Below are 6,000 nucleotides of genomic sequence, written 5' to 3' on the forward strand. Positions count from 1 at the left end.
CATCCAGTCAGAGGATGAACAGCCTGGGGACAAAATCATCAAAATGACTTTCTGTGGTCATCCATGGGGAAATATGTTAATCTATCAGTTTCCTGTAACAAGGTCTGAGGGGCTAAGACAGAGCTAGACTTCCAGTTTTCCATAGATAGAATTTTTGTGGGGAGTGGTTTGGTGGTTTAGTTTGGGCCACAGATATCGAGAGTTCTGAATACCAGTGTCTTTTCCTAATTTCTCCCTGGTTTTCTGTTTTAAGTTCCCCGTTTTCATTACTTCACCACTTCTACCATTTCATGATATCATGACATTGATAGTACAGTAATTTGGTTTTTTAAGAGATTCAGGGCTTGGGATCTTCCATATGAGTAGTCTGAACCCTAATGAGTTTTTTTTAAACTTAGAATCAGCAAGGGGGTGCTATAGATCTTTGATCTCTCCTGATTGTGTCCCATCAGTCACTCCAATATGACTCAGCAAGAGTGGGTGGGTAGTGATTTGAGGAGGCTAGGGAGATTCTGTCATCTTATATTTATCAAGGGCCTACAATGTGTCATACACTGTGCTAGGAGCTGGTGATATGAATAAAATCAATGAAAAGGTGCCTACAATGGTCCAAGTTCTGTCTCTTGTCTTAGGTGCTAGGGATACAATTCAATAAAAAAGCAATAATGGTGTCAATCTCTACTGCCCAAGAACTTAGATTCTGATGAAGGTGACCAATATGACATCTGACTCTACCTACCTTATTCATCTGTTATTTAAGATGTTGCAGAGCCCCAGGGTTTTTACATGAGTCCTTGGGGGCATATATAGAGCCTCAGATCTTTCTTGTCATTCAATGCAGTGCCTACCAATGACTAGACATTGTAGGTGGGAGGGATACATTTTCAATACTTTGAAGATCTGTCGTTTCATAAGGTTTTGGTACTTCCTTCCTGGGGACACAGAACACAACCTTTGTATGACAATGCTCTTTGAGGGTTATTGGAACTGGATAATTCCTTGTCTTGTAACCAATTTAGCTTACTAATGTTCCTCTAAACTTGAGACTATATCTCCTGTCTCTAAGCATTAGCAAGGGGCTTGTTCTAATTTGTAGAGTGATTCCCTTCCTCATACCATGACTTCTTTCAAGGTTTAGCCTAGAGGCCACCTCCTAGGAAGCTTTCTCTGATTATTCTAGTTTCTGGTGCTTCCTATATACTGAAATTATCTTGTCTTGATTGACTTTTGTGCATATTTTATCACTCTCGTATATTATAAGCTCTTTAAGAATTAGGTCTTTATTATCCCCAGCACCTAACATATGCCTAGTATATAATACGCATTTAGTTTATTGAATTGTTATCAAATTGGATTGAACCTTGTGATAAGACTCTCCATCTCAGGGACTATTATCAGACTAATACCTAAGAAGGGCCTGTCAGAGCTTATGGTTCATTGCTATAGCATTTAAGAACCTAGGATCATCTCTGTGACATGATGAGACTCTCCATCACTGGGCCCATTCCCAAAGACATTAGCAAGATAGGGTCTGCTAGAGGCAGCAGTCCACTGTCATTACCTCAGTTTTCTCTCTTCCCAGGGCTGTTGTGAGGATCAGAAGAGAAAATATGTGTAAAGTGCTTTGCAAACCTTAAAGACTTGTTAGCTATTATTATTATTTAACCTTTCTAGTCTTCAGTTTCCTCATCTATAAAATGATCCCTTATAGATTTAAATGTTATCTTATGATCCTATAAGAGATGTAGAGAGGAAAGAACTTTATTTATTTATGAGTTATTGGGAGAAGTATCATAGAGGATGAAAGGATTTCAATGGGTAAAGATATAGATAGACCTCTTTCAGAGATGGAGACTACCCTCTGTTTATAAACAGAGGGGGAAGTAGGCAAAAAACAAAAGATGATGGAACAGCTAGCTAGCTTTTTATAGGAGTTCCCAAAATACTTTTTTTGGATGATAATAAAATTTCAGCTCCTGAACTTTGTCAGAAATTCTCTGAAAAGGCTTCTTTGATAAGCTTGTGGGAAGGAGATGGGATAGAGCCAAGATGACAGATCAGTGCCAGCAACCTAGCCAAACTTTCCCAATATTCCCTTCTAAATAACTTTAAAATAGTGCCTGAAATAAAATTTTGGAGTGGAAGAGTCAAGAATGGTCAAAGTAAGACATTTTTCTAGCCTAAGATAATTTAAGATGTTGGCAGGAGAGGTCTGTGACACTTAGGTAGGGACTGGCACAGAGTATACATACAACATCAGCAGCAGACCTTGGAGGCAGCTGTGATAGCAATAGCAACAGCAGCAGAAAATCTATTGCCCATATACAGTTGTGGGTCATAGTCCCAGGGTTAAGAGGAGCACTAGTACTTACAACTCCAGGAGGCCAGGGGCCCTGATCACATTTCCAGGTCCAAGAGGATCACTAGTACTAGTGGCTGTAGGAGAATATATGCCTTTCCTTTTGTAAAGACCAGGCTGCAGACTAGGAGAGCAGTGACCAAACATCTCTCTGGATCATACCACCTTGGAAGCACCAAAAACTTGAAGATCCCCAAAATTAGCTGTGAAATAGTAACTCAAAAAAGCCTAAAGGTTAGGACAGTGCCTCTTTACCCCTGGGTAAATGGAGCTCAACTTAACATAAAGTTCAAAGTCAAGAAATAGGTCGGAAAAAATTAGCAAACAACAACAAAAGAACTTAACCATAAAAAAACTGCTATGGTTTCAGGGAAGACCAAGACATAAACTCAGAAGATTAAAAATGTGAAAAACCCTGTAACCAAAGCCTCAAAGAAAAATGCTAATTTGATACAGGCTCAACTAAGAATTCCTTGAAGAGTTAAAGAAAGAGAAAATGGTTGTAGAGGGAAATTTGAGTAATGCAAGAAAATGATAAAGAAGGAATTAACAGCTTGGTTAAAGAGGAACAATAAATACTGAAGAAAATAACACTTAAAATAGGTCAAATGAAAATGACCCCAAAACAACAACAACAAAAAAGAATCTGACCCTGAATAGTTACTGTGGTGAAAGGGAGGTTCAAGATAGAAACATAGAAGAGGAAAGCATTGACAAAACAACTACAGATGAAGCATCAAAGAAAAATATAAATTGGCCTCAGGTCCCCCAACATCTAATGGAAGAATCAAAAAGACTTTAATAATCTAAAGACTTAGAAGAATTGAGGGAAAAATTAGTGATACATGAAATCCATGAAAAAAGAATCGATTCCTTGATAAAATAAATGCAAAAAATGGGAAAATATATCCAAAAATGTGCTGAGTAAAACAACTCTTTGAAAAGTAGAATTGGTCAAATGGAAAAGGAGATACATGAGCTCACTGAAGATAATTCCTTAAAAATTATAATCACACATATGGAAAATAATGACTCTATAAGACTTCAAGAAACAAACAAAAGCAAAAGAATGGAAAAAATAGTATAAAATATGAACTTTCTCATTGGAAAAACAACAGACCAGGGAAATAGAAAACAGAGAAATAATTTAAGAAGTATTGGACTGCTGCAAAACCAAGATAAAAAAAAGAACCTACACACAATACTAGGAGAAATTATCAAGGAAAACTGCCCTAACATTCTAAAATCAAAAGGTGAAATAGAAATTGAAAGAATACAGGACTTCCGGTCAAGATGGTGACTTAGAAGCTGCTAAAGTTCAGACCTCAGAAACCCTTCCTTACCGATCGCAAACTGAGAGATCCTAGGACACCGAAATTCAAGCTGAACAACAGGACAGATCCGGGGAACCCTCCTCCTGGACCTGGATCAAAAGGTACGGTCCCCCAAAAGCCAAAACCCTAGATTACTCGGATCTAAGGGGCAGGCAGAAGGATGGTCCCAGGACCCATTCCCCCCAACCCAGAGTGCTGAGCAGCGGGAATTTCAGGGTCGGCAAAAGGGTCCGAGGGCTGGCTATTTTGAAGGACTCACCTTGAAAGCAACCTGAGCCAGTCTCCGGGATGCCCAACACAGATGGCAGGGAAACATAGAGAGAAGGGGGAAGCCTGTAGCACCCTGGCTGGGTCCTTCCAACTGAGTCTCAAGGGAGGTCCCAGCTTTAGGGCACCAGCTGAACCCAATACCATCAGGAGCCCTCAGAGCTACTGAAAGGAGAGAGACCTTAGGGCTGGCAAAGGGGTTGCTTCAAAGAGCTTACCTTGAAAGTAACCTGGGCCAGTCTCCAGGCATTCAACACAAATTGTGGAGGAGGAGGTTGGTTTTTTTTCTTTTTTTTTTTTGGCTCGGGGATCATTCGGTCCACACCAGCTGAACCTAATCCCATCAGGAGCCCTCAGAGCCCAGGGAGGCCACAATCCCTCCCCCCTTAGAGAGCAGAGTCTTCTGAAAGAATCAGCTGAATCTAATCCCATCAAAAGTCTCCAGAACACAGGGAAGCCCAGGTTCCCCACCCATCCTCATTGACTGCTGGACTTTAAGCCAATCAAAAGCCTCCAGAGGACAGGGAAGCTCAAACCCCCAACAACCCTCCCCAAGAGACTACACCAAGAGATCTTCTCTTAAAGCTCCAAGAGGGGAGACTGATAGAAGTCCCCCAAAAACAAAGAAAATGAGAGGAACAAGAGCACAGACAAATACAGGGAGTAAAGAAGGGGTGAATTTGAGCAAACAACAGAAAAAGAAGAAAGAAACTATAATAGACAGCTACTACTCAGCAAATGGAACAGAGGGGGAGAGATCAGCAAACGATAAACCAGAAATCCCAGAGAATTGGATACAGGCTGTGGAAGAACTCAAAACACAACTAAGAGAGGCTGAAGACAATTGGGAAAAGAACTGAAAAATTAAGATATGTCATCTGGAAACAGAGGAACTTGAACTAAAACAAGAAAATAGTGTCTTGAAAGCCAAAATCAACCAGCTGGAAAATGAGGCAAAGGAGATGAAGGATGATGCAAAGGAGATGAAAGATGAGGTAAAGAGGATGAAAGATGATCTTCAAAGAAAATCAGACCAGAAGGAAAAAGATGACCAAAAAGCTAGAGATGAAATCCAATCTTTAAGAACCAGAATACAACAACTAGAATCAAGTGACCTCACAAGGCAGCGGGACACTATAAAACAAAACAAAAAGAATGAAAAAATTGAGGAAAATATGAAGCATCTCATTCACAAAACAGACGATTTAGAAAATCGTTCAAGAAGAGACAATTTAAGAATAATTGGACTACCAGAAGACCACGACAAAAGAAAAAACCTGGATATAATACTAGAGGAAATTATCCAGGAAAACTGTCCCGAGATCCTAGAACAAGAGGGGAAAGTGGAGATTGAAAGAATCCACAGATCACCGCCTGTATTTAATCCCCAACTGACAACACCAAGAAATGTTATAGCCAAATTCAAAAACAATCAGATGAAAGAAAAGATATTACAAGCTGCCAAGAAGAAGCCATTCAGATACCATGGAAATACAGTGAGGTTAACACAGGTTCTGGTGGCATCCACACTGAAGGACCGATGGAGTACGATATTCTGGAAAGCAAGGGAACTAGGTCTACAACCAAGAATAAAATACCCATCAAAACTGACTATATTCTTACAGGGGAAAGTATGGTCATTCAACACAACAGAAGAGTTCCAAGCATTCATAAATAAAAGACCAGACCTGAACAGAAAATTTGATGTCCAACCACAGAACTCAAGAGAATCATCAAAAGGTAATTAAAAAAGAGGGGAAAAAAAGAAACAAAACAACAACAACAATTTTATAAGAGACTCAATAAGTTAAAATGATATGTATCCCTATAAGAAAAGAGGTCATTGGTAACTCTTAAAAACTGTTGCTATCACCTGAGCAGCTAGAAGAATTACACTCAGAGGGAACAGTGACAAACTGTATAGGATGAAAGGACAAGACATAAATAGGTATATAGATATATGCATACATAAATACATATACATGTGTATGTACATATATATACATGACTAGAGCTAAAAAAGAAAAGAGGTTATGACTA

This window comes from Monodelphis domestica, chromosome 1 (assembly GCF_027887165.1).
Source record: "Monodelphis domestica isolate mMonDom1 chromosome 1, mMonDom1.pri, whole genome shotgun sequence".
Taxonomy (NCBI): domain Eukaryota; kingdom Metazoa; phylum Chordata; class Mammalia; order Didelphimorphia; family Didelphidae; genus Monodelphis; species Monodelphis domestica.